The sequence below is a fragment of the Saccopteryx bilineata genome, chromosome 4 (assembly GCF_036850765.1).
Source record: "Saccopteryx bilineata isolate mSacBil1 chromosome 4, mSacBil1_pri_phased_curated, whole genome shotgun sequence".
NCBI lineage: Eukaryota > Metazoa > Chordata > Mammalia > Chiroptera > Emballonuridae > Saccopteryx > Saccopteryx bilineata.
This window is the reverse complement of record NC_089493.1, coordinates 203,321,689-203,339,966: the sequence shown is the minus strand read 5'-3', so window position 1 is coordinate 203,339,966 and position 18,278 is coordinate 203,321,689. Positions and strand designations below refer to the sequence as shown.

At 41.4% G+C, this 18,278-nt stretch overlaps 1 protein-coding gene and 1 pseudogene across 3 annotated transcripts in view; both read right to left on the bottom strand.

Annotated features, from left to right (window-relative positions):
• Positions 1-18,278, bottom strand: part of SCAMP1 (secretory carrier membrane protein 1) — a 132,167-nt gene that overhangs the window by 69,330 nt on the left and 44,559 nt on the right. The window lies entirely within an intron of this gene.
• LOC136334036 (protein FAM136A pseudogene) lies at positions 8,059-8,380 on the bottom strand (annotated as a pseudogene).

The window sequence follows — 18,278 nt, the reverse complement described above, 5'->3', positions numbered from 1 at the left end:
AAAAAAAAAAAAGAAAAAAAAAAAAAAGGAAGAAAATCTTAGACAAGCATAAGAAGATTTGCTTGTAAGTGATGGTCAACTAAGAGAAATAATGAGAGGGATAAGAGGGAACCAGAAAAAAGGAACAAAAAAGAATAATAAAGAAGAAAAAAATAAAAATAATAAGTAAAAATCTGTTGTATTAAGTGGAGCGAAGATTAAATACAATGGAGACCTTGGGTTGGGAGGACCCAAAATGCCACAAAAATAAACAAACAAGAAAAAAAAAAAAAAAAAAACAAAAGCAAAAAAGAGAAATAAAGCCAAAAAAAAGCCTTGAGTCCCAAATTAACTAATTTGTTCGTGATTGAGGATTATATGGGAGGAAAGTAAAATGAGAAAAGAAAAAACGAATAGAAAGGAAAAAATAAGAAAAAGAGAAAAACGAAGGAATAAATAAAATAGGAAGAGAAAAAAAACAAAATAAAGCAAGACAGAAAAAAACAAAAAACAAAAGAGGAGAGAGTGAGAGTTAAGTGTTTTGGATTATAACCTTAAAGGAGGGTGAGGATGAAGAAGAGAAATAAAATGCAACACTCATGGGTAGTGTAGTTCAAGAAAGGGGAAGCATAAGATGGGCAGAGAATAGAAGGACCAATGTGGAGGAAATAAAGGCAATAAGACAGAAGAAACAAACAACAACAACAAAAAAATTAGTGGATCAAGTTGTGAAGTCTGTGGATTTTTCTTGATTTTGAGAGGTTAACTTTTTCCTTTTTCTTTTCTCTCCCTCTTCCTGATCGGTGACTCTGTACCCCAGGCCGGCCCCTGTGTCACACTTAGGTAGGGATTGCAGTTGATGGGATTCTATGGCAATGTCATATAATTGGCTTTAGTCTTGCTGGTAGTCACGGCTTGTTGGCGTTTACAGGGTCCAACGATGAGAGAGTTTGCTTTCCTGGATTCTCTCTCCTAGTCCCCCCTTTCTGAATTAGCAGCCTGGTGATCCAGCTATAAGGCTGCAACTGCTTCTGCCTGGGACGTAAGAGGCTCAAAGAGCTGGGAAATCCCCACTCTATCCCCACTCAGTGCAAGGCTTTGGGAAAGGCTCTGACAGTCAGGGCCTCCAGTTTAATCAGGCGGGGGTGGGAGTCAATTGTTGTCAAGGTGACTGTTCAGCGCCTATCATTTAGTTGGACCTCTCAACCCAGGCTTTCCACACTTTGTAGCCTGTTTTTGCAGGGAAGAAGAGGCACTAGTCTCTGCTTGCGACTAGTGTAGTATAGACCTTATTATCTGCCAAGTCCTTCTTGTTAGCGTTTATCCCTGAATATGGAGGCTCTATCAATCAGAAGTTGCCCCCGCCCCTTTAGCGAGAGGCACTAAAAAATATCACGCCTCTTGTCTTGGATCACTGAACTGAGAGAGATCTTATCAATTAGAACCGAGGGTGCGCAGATTTCATGGGTTAAGCTAATTTCAGTGATTGGGTCGCAGCTGTGCTTCCGAAGGTATTTTAGGCTGCCTGCGCGCGCCCCTCCCCCAACGCTTGATTGTTAGCTTGAATGGCTGGGTGAGGTGCCCCGCCCACGGAGAGAATCTCCCAAGCCTCTCCCGCTCGCCCTGCCGCTGGCGGCTGGATCGCACCAGGCGCAGGATAATGGAGCACCTGGGTGTGCGGGCCAGTAGGGCGCTCTGGGCGCATAGAATGCCCAGGGCACGCGCGCGAATGGGGTGCTCCGGGCACCGGTGGCTGGCGACTCTCACTCGCTGTGTGCGGGCCGCTGGGAACGTTAGCGGTGCCCAACCGGACCGGGCGCGCGTGGCGGCTCGCGGCTCCCAAATGTGGGCTGACTCACCACAGGCGCACTTCCTCGCGGCTTGAATGAACGTCGCTGCGGTAGATTCCTCCACACCCTCGTCTCTCAGATTCAAGTGATAACAGTCCTTTCGCTATCAGTTTGTGTGTAACTCCGGAATGCTCCGAGGATAAATTTTTCTGTTTCTAGTTGATAAATTTGTTGTGATTTAGGGGAGAGCTGTCGGACACACTGCTCACGGCGCCATTTCCGTGACCATCAATATTTTTTTTTTTAAAAAGCAACATTCTTAGTGGATAAGAAAACTAGGCCCTGGCTGGTTAGCTCAGTGGTAGAGCTTCCACCCGATGTGTGGAAGTCCCAGGTTCGATTCCTGATCTGGGCACACAGGAGAAACAACCATCTACTTCTCCACCCCTCCTCCTCTTCCCCTCATGCAGCCATGGTTCAAATGGTTCTGGCAAAGTTGGTCCTAGGCATGAGAATGGCTCCATGGCCATACATCAGGTGCTAATAGCTCAGTTGCCAAGCAACTGAGCAGTGGCCCAGACAGGCAGAGCATCGCCTGGTAGGGGGCTTGCGAGGTGGATCCTAGTCAGGGTGGTTGCAGGAGTCTCTCTGCCTCCCTGCCTCTCACTTAATAAAACAGAAAAAAGAAAACTAGCTACTTCACAGAGAGAAACAGTAGGACTATTTGCTTGTCTAGCACTTGACTCAGGATAAAACAAGGAAGGGAGGGAGGGGGAAAGGAAGGAACAGAGGGACGGAGGGATGGAAAGAAAAAGGGAGGGAGAGGGGGCGGACAAGGGAAGGGAGGGAAGGAGGAGTAAAAATAAATAATACTTCATCATAAACCTACCAAACTTGAAGTCTTTTCACACTACCAACATTGAAAAAATAATCCAAGCTAAAATTCCATTTCAAAGGATCCCAGATTGGCAATGACCTAAGGCACTTGGCAAAAGTAGACGAACATACTTAAAACTGGGCTTCAAAAAATCTTCACAGTTAAAAATCTTCAAGAAACTGGCTCATGATTTAAACACAGAAGGAGACAAGCACCATGAGCATATAAACTAAAAAATAAGACATGTGGTATATAAATATAAATAGATATGTTTAATAAAAAATAAAAATAAGGCCTGACCAGGAAGTGGTACAGTGGATAGAGCATCAGACTGGGACTCAAAGGACCTAACTTCAAAACCCTGAGGTCTCTGGCTTGAGTGTGGGATCATAGGCATGACCCCATGGTTGCTGGCTTGAGCCCAAAGGTCACTGGCTTAAGCCTAAGGTTGCTGGCCTGAGCAAGGGGCCACTTGCTCTGCTGTAGCCTCCTGGTCAAGGCACATATGAGAAAGTAATCAATGAACAACTAAGAGACTAAGGAACCACAACAAAGAATTGATGTTTCTCATCTCTCTCCCTTCCTGTCTGTCTGTCCCTATCTGTCCCTCTCTCTGACTCTCTGTCTCTGTCACAAAAAAATTAAAATAAAAGTATGTAATAAAAATATGACTCAGCAACAGGAGACTATCAGAACTGATGAAACATCATCTTAAAAAGAATCAACTGGAATTCATAAAAATGAAAACAGTAGTAACTGAAAATTTAATAGACAAGTTAAACAGCAGACTACACAAAGATGAAGAGATAATTAGAAAAATGGAAGTGGCTTTAAAGAAACTGCACAGAATGCAGCAGAGAGAGAGAAAAAAAACAAAAAAACACAAGAGGCTAAGAGAGATGACAACAAAGTCTGAAAACTTCAAGAGCTTCAGAGGAAGGGAACAGAGGAAATGAGCAGAAATCAATATTCAAACAGAATGTCAGGACACTAATTCTCAGGTTCAAAACTCCAAAAGCCAACCAAATTAAAAAATAATAATAATACCATGTAGACAATATCATAGTGAAAGAGCAAATCCTAAGAACAAGAGGTCTTAAAAACAGCAAGAGAAAAAAGACACAAACTTACATAAAGGAATGTCAATAAGATTGAGAGCTAACTTCTTAACAGCAACAAGAAAAGCCCAAACAGAATGTGCCAAACTGATGAAAGTGTCAACATAGATTTCTAAATCCCATGAAATTACATTTGAGGACCAAGGTGATAAATGATAAATATTCAAAGACTTACTACCAATAGACCCTCAAAAAAACTTCTACTTTAGGAATAAGAAAAATGATACCGGAAGGAAAATCTGAGATCCAAGAAGGAATACCTTTCTGCATCACTGGGCACTTCTAAGCATATCAGACTTCATTTTATTCTCATTAAAACTCCAGATACACAAGCAAAGTCAACCCATCTGCAAGAAAAATGAGGACACTCCAGTACAGCTTAATGTACCAGAGTAAGATAAGGTCTTCTCCTGACAACTCTGAAACTATGTCTGCTCTAGCAGACCCTGGGAAAAACCTTAAGTATTGAGAAAAGCAGAAGGTGCAGAGATGGAGACAGAGGAAAAAATTCAGGCAAGTCAGGAGCCTAAGAGGAAAGTAACCAGGGGCAGAATGAAAATCAAACTCTGGCAGAGCAAAACTATATATCCTTCTCCCTTGGTAGATGAGATTTCACCGGTTATGAAGGTTAAGGGTTTTTGTTTTTATTTTATTTTATTTTATTTATTTATTTATTTGTGTGTGTGTGTGTGTGTGTGTGTGTGAGAGAGAGAGAGAGGGGGGGGGGCAAGGAGGCAGAGACAAGACTCCCGCATACACCCCCACCAGGATCCACCAGGCAAGTCCACCAGGGGGCGATGCTCTGCCCATCTGGGGCCATTGTTCCACTGCTCAGGAACAGAGTCATTTTAATTTTAGCACCTGCCTGACCTGTGGTGGCGCAGGGGATAAAGCGTCGACCTGGAAATGCTGAGGTCGCCGGTTCAAAACCCTGGGCTTGCCTGGTCAAGGCACATATGGGAGTTGATGCTTCCAGCTCCTCCCCCCTTCTCTCCCTCTCTAAAAATGAATAAATAAAAAAAAAGAAGGTTGTCAATTTTAGCACCTGAGGCCAAGGCCACGGAGCCATCCTCAATGCCTGTGGCCAACTCACTCAAACTGCTTGAGCCATGGTTGTGGGAGAGGAAAAGAGAGAGACAGACAGACAGACAGATACACAGAGGAGAAGGAGAAGGAGTAGAGAAGCAGATGGTTGCATCTCCTGTGTGCCCTGACCAGGTATTGAACCGGGACTTCCACATGCTGGGCCAATGCTCCATCACTGAGCCAACCTGCCAGGGCCATAATTTATTTTTTATTGAAGTATAATTGACATGTAACATTATAGTTAGTTTCATGTATACCATATAATGATTCAGTATTTGTATATATTACAAAATAACCACAGTAACTCTAGTTAATATCTGTCCTCATCTAGTTAATCTTTTTTTTGCAATGAGAACTTCTAATATCTACTCTTAGTAACTTTCAAATATCCAATATAGAATTACTAATTACAGCCACCATACTATACATTACATGCCCATGACTTATAACTGAAGTTTGTACCTTTTGACCCATTTTGCTCACCTCTGGCAACCATCATCTGTTCGCTTCATCTATGAGCTTAATCGATTGTTTTTCAAGATTCCACATACAAGTCAGATCAAAAAAGATTTGTCTCTAACTTATTTCACTTAGCACAATGCCTTCTAGGTTCATCCAATGTTGTTACAAATGGGAAGATTTCCTTCTTTTTTATGGCTGAGTAATATTCCACTGTGTACAGTATATGTATATATGTGTGTGCATATACAGACACAATTTTATCTAGTCATCCATCAATGAACACCTAGGTTGTTTCCAATTATTTTCTATTTTAACACAAATTACCTTACTGTGTTTGCCTGTGCTATGTGGATTTGGAGTATTCAACTAGAACCAATAAAATTATAGGAAGATACATATTTTGGCTCAATAGAATTAAGAACACTAACAATCATGGTAATACAATAGTGGGTGGACTGTTCCTACATTGGAACTCTCTACATTGGAAATTCCAAAAGTGTTTCATTATTAAATAAATTACAATAGTCAAGATCCCTTTAAGGCATGATGTACACAGTTGTCTTTCTTGTGTATAAATAAATATATGTTCTCCTTTTTGGTTTTCTCCCATATTTTAAACACCTAATCAAGAAAATTTCTCCTTGCTTTTTCTTCCCTTTCTCTTCCATCTGTAAACCAATCAAGTTCCTATGCACACTCAGCATCTAAAGCAATGCTTCTTAATGTGTTCATACATCTTGGAATCAGAAATCCCTGGTGCTTATTAAAAATGCAGACTCTGAGCCTCACGGTGGACATACTGATTATAATTTCAAGGGATTTGTACTTTTACAAACTCCCCAGGGTGATTCAGAGACACCTGGAAATCTGAGAACTCCCTTTTAAGGAAACAAAGTTTACAGCTTCTATGACCCATTGTCCTATCCTTTTCACTTAGTGGAGAGAGTCCAAAAGAAACCTAAAACTTTGTGCAACTTTCGCTGACTTTATCACAGTCTCTGACTAAGCAGACAAGAACTGGCTGTGGCTGTGCTTAACACAGATTCCCTTGTTATTAAGGATAGTGAAAATGATACATACCAATGTTAGGATCCAGACAAATAAAAATAACCTTATCAGAATATATAACCATTTTTTGAAGGAAAAATGAAACCTTATTTATTTTTCAAAACCAGACCACTAGATAAATATAGTATATCACAGTCCTAAAATAGCAAACAGACAGAGTATATAGTTGGTAAAAGACAACAATGTCCTTATCAAAATGGTAAGTTGCCAGAGCTGGGGCAGGAATACTGCATGCTGCAAAGGCCCCAGGCAAAAATGCTATCTGGCAATGAGGGGCTACCCCTTTTTTGCTTTAAAGGATCCACGGCTCCGGAAGTTGCTTACGTTTTACCTTCCTATTGCCAAAAGACTGTCGCAGCAGGGCTCTGGAAGTTAGAAAGCAATAAAAACAACACTGGGTTTAGGTTTCATTCCTGAAAAACCTGGGTTTTTTCTAAACCCAGTACTTTATAACATTCTTGATTAAGCAGCCAACAATTCCTCTGTCACTGTTCATTCCTGGATATTGGTATAAGGCACAATCAAACCCCCTTTCCCTCGGAGGGAGAGTACCACTGCAAGGCTGTCCTGTCCCTCTGCTGAGGACAGGCTTGGGGCCATCGTGGCAGCCAGTGGCATGGAAGATCTATATACCACACCAAGTGTGACATGGCCTCTCATGTTTTTGGAGCATCTCCAAGCTGAAAGATGTAATGTGTGAGAAATTTAAAAGTGTATATCCTCATCTTGATGGACAGAAATGGATATCCAAAGGAAACTTTCAAAGTTCTTATCCAAACCACTCCAAACTCCACACCTTAATCAACTTCATGCCCCTGTATATAAAACAAAACCAAGCAAAACAAGGACCCAGAAACAATTTTTCCCCTTCTAAATTAATGACCTCACCGATTCTGTTTTAGTTTATGAAAAAGGTATGGTGATGCTTCTGGTAAACAGAAGACTGGCAACAAACAGAAACATGTCTCCTCCCCTTCTACCAGATCAGTGGCAGGTTAGAGGGACCTGTCAGTTGCTGGTACCTCCGAGTGCTCTGGCTTAGTCTGAGGGACATGCCTGCTGCCAGAATAAGCATTTGCCACATAAAATTTAGGCTCTCAAAAACTCCCAGGTCCAACTTTTAGCACCAGTTTTCCATTTCACTTTATAGGATTAAAACAAAAAGAACCAGTGTCCAGAGGCATGTGAACCATTCTTTAAACTCACTGCCATCCTTAATTTCTTCATTCACAAACTTTGCTTGAAAGGCCAAAATTCTGCCTGACTAGTGGTGGCACAGTGGGTAGAATGCTGACCTGGGACGCTGAGGTCTCCAGTTAAAACCCCAAGGTCACCAGCTTGAGCACAGGCTCCTCAACTTGAGCAAGGGATCGCCAGCCTGACTGCGGGATCACTGGCTTAAGTACAGGATCATTAACATGATCCCATGGTCGCTGGCTTGAGCCCAAAGGTCTCTGGCTTGAGCAAGGGGTCACTGGCTCAGCCTGAGCCCCAGGTCAAGAAATGTACGAGAAGCAGTCAGTGCACAAATAGAGTGACGCAACTACAAGTCAATGCTTCTCACCCTCTCCCTCTCCCTTTCTCTCTCGCAAAAAGTAAAAAATAAAAGACCAAAATTCTCATTCTTCATTCTAAACAGATTCCTACCTTCATCCTCAAAGACCAATGGCAAAGACTTCTATTTCTGAATGAATGAGACAGTCTCCTTCACCTTTTTGGTCATGGTTGGAATAAAGTCTATGTGGTCATCCACACTTGGTCACACAGCTCCCCAATTGTCATTTCATCTGAAGCTCTTCACTCCCTGCATCTACTGAATCTTTGGCTTTGCTGTAGCAATGCATGATACACTAGGCCAAGCAGTCCTGGAACTTCTCCATCTTGCTGGTAACCAGGGTCTGGGCTTGAGTCAGAGGCGTCTGGTAGCACTCAATGCACTCATGTACCTGCCGCATGGACGCCTGACCATCCGCACAACAGCCAGAGCTGCACCAGAACATGAGGCCCTGCATATTCCAGAAAATCCCTCTCTCCAGACTCTACCATGGAGTCTACCACCTCCTGCACCCAAAGCTACTGCAGGTCTGCTATGGCAACCCCACACTGAACAGCACTACAATGGTGCCCACATGGACCCCACACATGGCCCCAGACAACCATTTTAAAACAAGGCTTTCAAAAATAAGAATAACTGGGAGGAGATGCATAATAGGAGGAAAGAAGGGATATAGAAGGATGGAAATTTCCAAGCAGAGAAAGGCACATGAAGAAACAAACGTGCCAATACATATCATTCATAAATTTATCAAGCATTTATTCATCAACTACAATGTACCACAAACAGTTATAGGCACTTGGGATACATTAATGAAACAGGTAAATATCCCAATCTTTGTGAAGCTTACATTCTAGCAATGGGAGATAAATAATTCTTATAATAAATACATTGTAGACTATCTTAAGAAAGCAAAAATTTTTTATGGAACAACAACAAAAAGAACAGGGTAAAGAGGCTATAAGGGTGGAGTGAAGATCATTTTACAAAGATGATCAGGATGTGAAGTCAGCCTCGCAGACACTGGGGGGAAGGTCATCTGAGCAGAGGGGAGAGTCAGTGCACAGTCAGGAGACTGCCTGACATACAGAGGGAGACAAGAGTGTGGGATAGGAATACGTGAGAGAGAAGAGTGTAAGGAAATGACAGATAATAGGAACCAAATTATAGGCTATTTCAAGGACCCTTGGTTTTACTATGAAGAATAAAAGCTAGTAAAGAGTTCTATGCAGTACTGAAATTACCGACTTTAATGTTTTAAGGAACTCACTCTGGCTGCTAAGTGGGAAACAGATTGAAATGGGGCAAAGGTAGATGGAAGGACAGTAGTTAAGAAACCACCACCACAGTATTCCAGGCAAGGATGATCACATCTTAGCCAAACCGTGCTTATGGAGATTAGGCATCAGTTTTGGATGTATTTTTAAGGGAAAGCCAATAGAGACTTCCTGACAAAATGATGTGAGATATCAGGAAATGGAAATGGTGAAACAAAACCAAGATTTTGGCCTAAGCGACCAGTAGGACAGAAATAAGGAAGACTGAAAATGTGCAGGTTTATGAACAGGGGATTCGGTTCAGTTTTGACATGCTGAATTTGCAATTTCTTAGACATGTAGGTAGACATGTCTAGTAGGCAACAGAATATATGAGTCTGGTGTTCAGAGCAGTGGTCTGCTCTGGAAATGTAAATGTGGAGTCACCAGCATGTAGATGGTATTTAGAGCTGTAAGATTGGATCAGCTCACCATTTGAGTGAGCACAGAGGAGAGAGGCAAAGCCTAACTGCTGATATACTCCAGTATCAGGAGTAAAGGGGAAAGAGGAGGAAAGATACCAGCAAAGGAGACTGAGAAGGAAAAACTCAAGTGCTCTGAAATCCAAATAAAGAAAGTATCCTAAGGAAGAGATACTGATTGAAGTCAATGCTGATGATAATTAAGGTTAAGATTGAAAATTTACCACTGTATTAGGCAATTTTAATGTGACTGGCTACCTTGACAAGTGCATTTCGGTAAACTGTTGGGAGTAAAACCCTTATTAAAGTATCTTTTAGGCCTGACCAGGCGGTGGCACAGTGGATAGAGCCTCGGACTGAGATGCGGAAGACCCAGGTTTGAGACCCTGAGGTCGCCAGCTTGAATACGGGCTCATCTGGCTTGAGCAAAAAGCTCACCAGCTTGGACTCAAGGTCGCTGGCTTGAGCAAGAGGTTACTTGCTCTGCTGAAAGCCCATGGTCAAGGCACATATGAGAAAGCAATCAATGAACAACTAAGGTGTCGCAACGAAAAACTGATGATTGATGCTTCTAATATCTCTCTCCGTTCCAGGGATGAGGGAGGGAGGGAGGGAGGGAGGGAATCTTTTAGGAGAGCAGTGTTCTTCAGTCCGCCAAAAATTTCGTGCTGGTCTGGGAAAGAGTTAACCACCCTGATGTTGTATGAAGAGTGTAGACCCCATGCTCTTATGTGAATTAATTTATACTCAGGATGGTTTTTGCCTTAGCAGTCCCCAAAATAATTCTATTACCACTGGTCTCCAAGTGTAAAAAAGTTGAAAACCACTGAAGTAGACACAATCGTCAGAGAATTTCTGCAGCAATGCAGACCACAGAAAGTTTTTCAGGGAAGGAATGCCAGAAATGGATAGAAAGGAAAATTAGGTTAAGATAAAGTCTTGTTACAGAGTTACAGTAACCAAGGCAGTGTGGTAATGGCATAAGAATAATAATGCATATCAACACAATAAAACAAGAAGGTCCAAAAATAAACCCTTACATGTATCATCAATTGATTTGCACCAAGATATTCCAATGGGGGAAAACAGTCTTTTCAACAAATAGTGCTGGAACAAGTAGATATTCACATGCAAAAGAATGAATTTGGACACCTATCTAATACCATACATGAAAATTAACTCAAAATCAATCATAAACCTAAATGTAAGAACTAAAACTATACAACTTGTAGAAGAAAACACAGGAGTAAGTCTTTATGGCCTTGTGTTGGGCAATGGTTCCTCAGACGTAACACCAAAAACATAAGCAATCAAAGAAAAAATAGACAAATTTAACATCAAAATTTAAAACTTAGGTACATCAAAAGACACTACCAGGCCCTGGCTGGCTGGCTCTGTGGATAGAGAATCAACCCAGCATATAAACATCCTGGGTTCTACTCCCGGTCAAGGCACACAAGAGAAGCAACCATCTGCTTTTCTCCCCCTCACTCACCCTTTCTCTCTCTCTTCCTCTCCTGCAATCAGTGGCTCAATTGGTTTGAGCTTGGCCCTGGGTGCTGAGGATAACTTGCTAAAAACTGCTCAGTTGTGAGCATCAGACCCAGATGGAGGTTGTCAGGTGGATACCGGTCAGGGTACTTACAGGAGTCTTTCTCACTATCTCCCCTCCTGTCACTTAGAAAAAAACAAAACACTACCAAGAAAGTGTAAAGCTATCCCACAGAATGGAAGAAAATATCTGCAAATCACTTGGCAAGAAATATGTGTCCAAAATTTATACTCTTAAAATTCAATATTAAAAAAATAACCTGAGTCCTCTCTCTCTTTTTCTTGGTGAGTCTAGTTAAAGGTTCATCAATCTTGTTTACCTTTTCAAAGAACCAGCTCCTAGTTTCATTGATCCTCTGTATTGTTTCTTTAGTCTCTTTGTCATTTATTTCTGCTCTGATCTTTATTATTTCCTTCCTTCTACTACATTTAGGCTTTACTTGCTGTTCTTTTTCTAGTTCTTTTAGATGCAGGGTCAAGTTGTTTATTTGAGCTTTTTCTAGCTTCTGAAAGTGTGCCTGTAGTGCTATGAACTTCCCTCTCAGTACTGCTTTTGCTGTGTCCCATAAATTTTGAGCTGTTGTATACTCATTATCATTCGTTTCTAGGAATTTTTTTATTTCTTCTTTGATCTAATTCTTAATCCATTCGTTATTTAACAACCTGCTATTTAGTTTCCATGTGTTTGAGAATTTTTGAGCTTTTCTGTTGTGGTTGATTTCTAGTTTCATGCCATTGTGATCAGAGGAAGTGCTTGATATGATTTCAATCCTGTTAAATTTGTTGAGACCACTTTTGTGCCCTAACATGTGGTCAATCCTAGAGAATGTACCATGAGCCTTGAAAAGAATGTATATTCTGCTGCTTTAGGGTAAAAGGTTCTGTAGATATCTATTACATCGAGTTGATCTAAGGCAGGGGTCTCAAACTCGCGGCCTGAGGGCCGCATGCGGCCCGCCGAACAATTTTGTGCAGCCCGCAGACTAATCCACGAAGTTCAAAATATTTTGGACAAAATTAAGTAAGCCCGTGGATTAGTCTGCGGGCCGCACAAAATTGTTCGGCGGGCCGCATGCGGCCCGCAGGCCGTGAGTTTGAAACCCCTGATCTAGGGTGTCCTTTAAGTCTGCTGTTTCTTTGTTAATTTTCTTTCTTGAGGATCTATCTAGTGATGTTAGTGGGGTATTAAAATCCCCTACTATTATAGTGTTGCTGTTGATCTCGCTCTTTATATCCATCAAAGTCTGCTTTATATATTTAGGTGCTCCTATATTAGGTGCGTAGATATTTATAATAGTTATATCTTCCTGTTGGATTGCTCCCTTTATCATTATGTAGTGGCCTTCTTTATCTCTTACTATATTCTTTGTTTTAAAGTCCATTTTGTCTGAGATAAGTATTGCTACCCCAGCTTTTTTTCATTTCCATTTGCATGAAATGTTTTTTTTCCATCCTTTTACCTTCAACCTATGTGCATTTTTTGTTTTAAGGTGTGTCTCTTGTAGACAGCATATGTACGGGCCCTGTTTTCTTATCCATGCAGCTACCCTATGTCTTTTGATTGGATCATTTAATCCATTTACATTTAAGGTTATTATTGATATGTAGTTGTTTATTGCCATTTTATTCTTTAAAGCTGTATTCCTCTTTTGCTATATTCTTTTCCCACTTTGATCTGTTTACACCATGCCCCTTAACATTTCCTGCAGCATTGGTTTGGTTGTAATGAATTCCTTGAGGTTTTTTTTTTTTGTCTGGGAAACTTTTTATTTCTCCTTCAATTTTAAATGATAGCCTTGCTTGACAACTGATACTTGACAAAGGAGGTAAGGGCATACAATGGAGTAAAAACAGCCTCTTCAACAAATGGTGTTGGGAAAACTGGACAGCAACCTGCAAAATAATGAAACTAGACCACCAACTTATTCACAAAATAAACTCAAAATGGATAAAACACTTAAATGTAAGTCGTGAAACATAAGCATCTTAGAAGAAAACATAGGCAGTAAGCTCTCCGACATCTCTCACAGCGATATATTTGCTGATTTATCTCCACGGGCAAAGGAAATAAAAGACAGGATAAACAAATGGGACTATATCAAACTAAAAAGCTTTTGCACAGCCAAAGACAATAAGAACAGAATAAAAAGACATCTAAAACAATGGGAGAACATACTTGACATATCAGTACATCTGATAAAGGGTTAATAACCAAAATTTATAAAGAACTTGTAAATCTCAACACCAGGAAGACAAATAATCAAATCAAAAGTGGGCAAAAGAAATGAATAGACACTTCTCCAAAGAGGATATACAGATGGCCAATAGGCATATGAAAAAATGCTCAACATCACTAATCATTAGAGAAATGCAAATTAAAACCACAATGAGATATCACCTCACACCAGTCAGAATGGCGCTCATCAACAAAACACAGAATAAGTGCTGGCAAGGATGTGGAGAAAAGGGAACCCTCCTGCATTGCTGGTGGGAATGCAGACTGGTGCAGCCTCTGTGGAAAACAGTATGGAGATTCCTCAAAAAATTGAAAATCGAACTGCCTTTTGACCCAGCCATCCCACTTTTAGGAATATACCCCAAGAACACCATAGAATGGTTCCAGAAGGAGAAATGCACCCCCATGTTTATAGCAGCATTGTTCACAATAGCGAAGATCTGGAAACAGCCCAAGTGTCCGTCAGAGGACGAGTGGATTAAAAAGCTTTGGTACATATATACTATGGAATACTACTCAGCCATAAGAAATGATGATATCGGATCATTTACAATAACATGGATGGACCTTGATAACATTATACAGAGTGAAATAAGTAAATCAGAAAAAACTAAGAACTATATGAACCCAGGTATAGATGGGACATTAAAATGAGACTCAGAGACATGGACAAGAATGTGATGGTAACAAGGAGTGGGGTGGAGGGGTGGGGAGGGGGCAAGGAAGGAAAGGAGGGGGTGGGGGGAGAGTAGGGCACAAAGAAAACCAGATAGAAGGTGATGGAGATTAATTGACTTTGTGTGAGGGGTATGCAGCATAATCAAAGGTCAAAATAATCTGGAGATGTTTTCCCAGAACATATGTACCCTGATTTATCAATGTCACTGCATTAAAATTAATAAAAATAAGATGAAAAAAAAGTTAAAAAAAATAACCTGATTTATTTATTTATTTTTATTTTTTATTTTTTTTCATTTTTCTGAAGCTGGAAACAGGGAGAGACAGTCAGACAGACTCCCGCATGCGCCCGACCGGGATTCACCCGGCACGCCCACCAGGGGCAACGCTCTGCCCACCAGGGGGCGATGCTCTGCCCATCCTGGGCGTCATGTTGTGACCAGAGCCACTCTAGCGCCTGAGGCAGAGGCCACAGAGCCAACCCCAGCGCCCGGGCCATCTTTGCTCCAATGGAGCCTCGGCTGCGGGAGGGGAAGAGAGAGACAGGAAAGCGCGGCGGAAGGGTGGAGAAGCAAATGGGCGCTTCTCCTGTGTGCCCTGGCCAGGAATCGAACCCGGGTCCTCCGCACGCTAGGCCGACGCTCTACCGCTAACCGGCCAGGGCAAAAATAACCTGATTTAAAAATGGACAAAGGATCTGAACATTTCTCCGAAGACAACACACAAATGTCAAATAAACATATTAAAATTTTTTCAATATCATTAGCCATTACAGAAATACAAATCAAAAGCACAAGGAGCTATCAAATCATATCCACAAGAATAGCTATACAACAGTAACAAATGTTGACAAGGGTGTGGAAAAATTTGAACCCTTATACTGTACACTGCAGATGTGAATGTAAACTGGTACAGCTGCTTGAGAAAAGTGTGGTAGCACTACAAAATATTAAACAGTGTTATATGACCCTGCAATTCCACTCCTAGATATATATCCAAGAGAAATGAAAACGTATGTCCACACAGAATGTTCATAATAGCCAAACACTGAAAAAAAATGTAATGCCTATCAACTGATGGATAAGTAGAAAGTGGTATAAAAAAAATAAAAAGAAATGGCCTGACCAGGTGGTAGTGCAATAGATAGAGCATCTACCTGGGATGCTGAGGTCCCAGGTTCAAAACTCTGCGGTCACTGCTTGAGCGCAGGGTCAGCAGCCAGAGCATGGGATCATCAAAATGATCCCATGGTCGCTGGCTTGAGCAAGCTAGTCAAGGCACATATGAGAAGCAATCAAGGAACAACTAAAGTAACAGAACTATGAGATGATGCTTCTCATCTCTCTCCCTTTCTGTCTCTGACTAAAAATAAAAAATAAATAAATAATTAAGTACTTACTGATACATGCTACAACACAGAACTCTGAAAACATCATGCTAAGTGAAAAAAAAGCAGACACAAAAGACCACATATCGTAGGATTACATTTATATGATATGTCCAGAATAAGCAAATCTATAGAGACAGAAAGTAAATTAGTAGTTGCCTAAAGCTAAACAGTAAAGGGGAGTGTGAATGACTGCTAAAAAATGCAGTTTCTTTTGGAGTGGGAGGAACAAAAATATTCTAAAACTAGAATTTGACAATGCTTATGCAACTCTATGATGACTAAAAAACACTGAATTGTACACTTTAAATGAGTATATATTAAGTATATTTCCCAAAAAGCTGCTAAAATAACTGAATATATTTTCATGACTTTTTGCTAAGATGGAGGAAAACACGTTTTTATAAGAATGACCCAGTAGAAAGTGAAAAAAACTAAGAATGTAGGAGGGGGCAATTTAGCAAAGTTCTTAAGGTGAGAGGGTATAGAATTTAGTGCACAAACAGAGAGAATGGCTTTAGACAGAAGCACCGATAGCTCATGTCTAAATAACAGTCAAGAAAGCAGAGTATATGTGTCCAAATGCTGGTAGACAGAAGTGATCATGGATGTCTATGGATGTTCTCTACTGACTGCTTTAATTTTCTCAGCAAAATATGCAAGGATATCAACTGAGAGTGAAGAGATGGAAGAGATTTAAAGATGAGGAGGAGGGGAAAAAAAGTAGACAATTAAATGACTAGAATATTCAGCACAATTCAGAGCTTGTCATGAACTTAAAGTGAGACCCTTAGGACAGTTTCTCCAACCGTATTTGGCTGCTAACAGTATGGACAGAGGATATAGTTGTATTTAACCAACACTTGTGTTTAGCCAAGGGACTATGTCAAAAGAATGGGGAGAGGGGAAAGCAAGGCTGTTGAAGGTTCATACAAGGGAGTGATTATAATGATTGAATGTGAAATTTAAGCTGAGAGAAGACAAAGTGAATAAAGGACAGTGACCTAGGTAGGATCAAAAAATTAGAAGGCATGGTAGAGTTTAAAGAGGTGTTGAAATTGAAGAACTACAGGGATGACGAAAAAAAACACGTTAAAATTATAGAATAGTCACTACAATGAGTCTAGGATATGACCAGGGGAGTGAATGACTTGAGATAACATGGAAGGGAAAAATCAATGGAAGAGCTTGACCTGTGGTGGCGCAATGGATAAAGCATCAACCTGGAACACTGAGGTCGCTGGTTCAAAACCCTGGGTTTGCCTGGTCAAGGCACATATGGAAGTTAATGCTTCCCACTCCTCCCCTCCTCTTCTCTCTCTCTCTCTCTCTCTCTCTCCCCCCCCTTCTCTCCCCCCTCTCTATAAATGAATAATAATAATAAAAAAACCAATGGAAGAAATGAGGTCAAGGAACTGAGAGTCAGAATGTTGGGAATACCATCACTAAGAATTCAAAATCAGAATAGTCTTAGAGCAATGGCAAATCAAGAACTAAAATTGGCCCTGGCTGGTTGGCTCAGCGGTAGAGCATCGGCCTGGCGTGCGGGGGACCCGGGTTCGATTTCCGGCCAGGGCACAAAGGAGAAGCGCTCATTTGCTTCTCCACCCCTCCTTCCTCTCTTTCTCTCTCTTCCCCTCCCGCAGCCAAGGCTCCATTGGAACAAAGATGGCCCGGGTGCTGGGGATGGCTCCTTGGCCTCTGCCCCAGGCGCTAGAGTGGCTCTGGTCGCGGCAGAGCGACGCCCCGGAGGGGCAGAGCATCGCCCCCTGGTGGGCGTGCCGGGTGGATCCTGGTCGGGTGCATGCGGGAGTCTGTCTGTCTATCCCCGTTTCCAGCTTCAGAAAAATACAAAAAAAAAAAAAAAAAAGAACTAAAATTAAGAAAGCTTTAGAAAGAGAAATAGGAGTTATTTCTACAGGAGTCAGTAGATAATAGCCACAAAGAGTGGTGGTCCCAAATATAATCTAATGACATGAAATTCAAAGGTGGAGATTTTTTAGATAGAAAAAAAGAAAGTATGTCCAGAAGCAGCAATGAGAAATAAGATATCAACCTGACTTTTTTTTTTTTTTTTTTGAGAGAAACAGGAAGGGAGAAGGGTAAGACAGGGTGAGAAGCATCAACTTGTAGTTGCTTTCACTTTACTGTGCATTGATTGCTTCCAAGAGAAGGAGGGAGGGAGTGAGAAGCATCAACTCGTAGCTGCTGTCACTTTAGTTGTACACTGAGCTTCTCAAATGTGCCTTGACTGGGGCCAAGCCAGTGTCCCCTTGCTCAAGCGAGTGACCTTAGGCTTTTCATACTAGCAACCTTTGGGCTCAAGCTGGTGAGCTTTTGGGATCATGTGGACAATTCCCCTGCTCAAGCCAACAATCCTGCACTGATGAGCCCGCACTCAAAGTCAGTCAGTGGCCACGGGGTTTTGAACCAGCGACCTCAGCGTTCCAAGTTGATAATTTATATGCTGCGGCCCCACCAGTCAGGCCCACCCACCTTTGTGCCCAGTTGTCTAAGAACTGTGAGAGAAAAAGCAGCTAGTTTTTGAGAAGGATGCAAGGTAAAAGAGTCTCCATAAAGTGGTCAGTTTATGAGGACATAAACAGAGCAAAAGACAAAACATTCATAGAAAAGGATAAGGATGTACAGGTTTTGATGAAAATGGACTGTGACTTCTACAGAGCATAATGGAAAGATTCAGAAATTAAGGAAATAGAAGCGGACAGAATAAGAATGTGCAGTGCATCATGAGG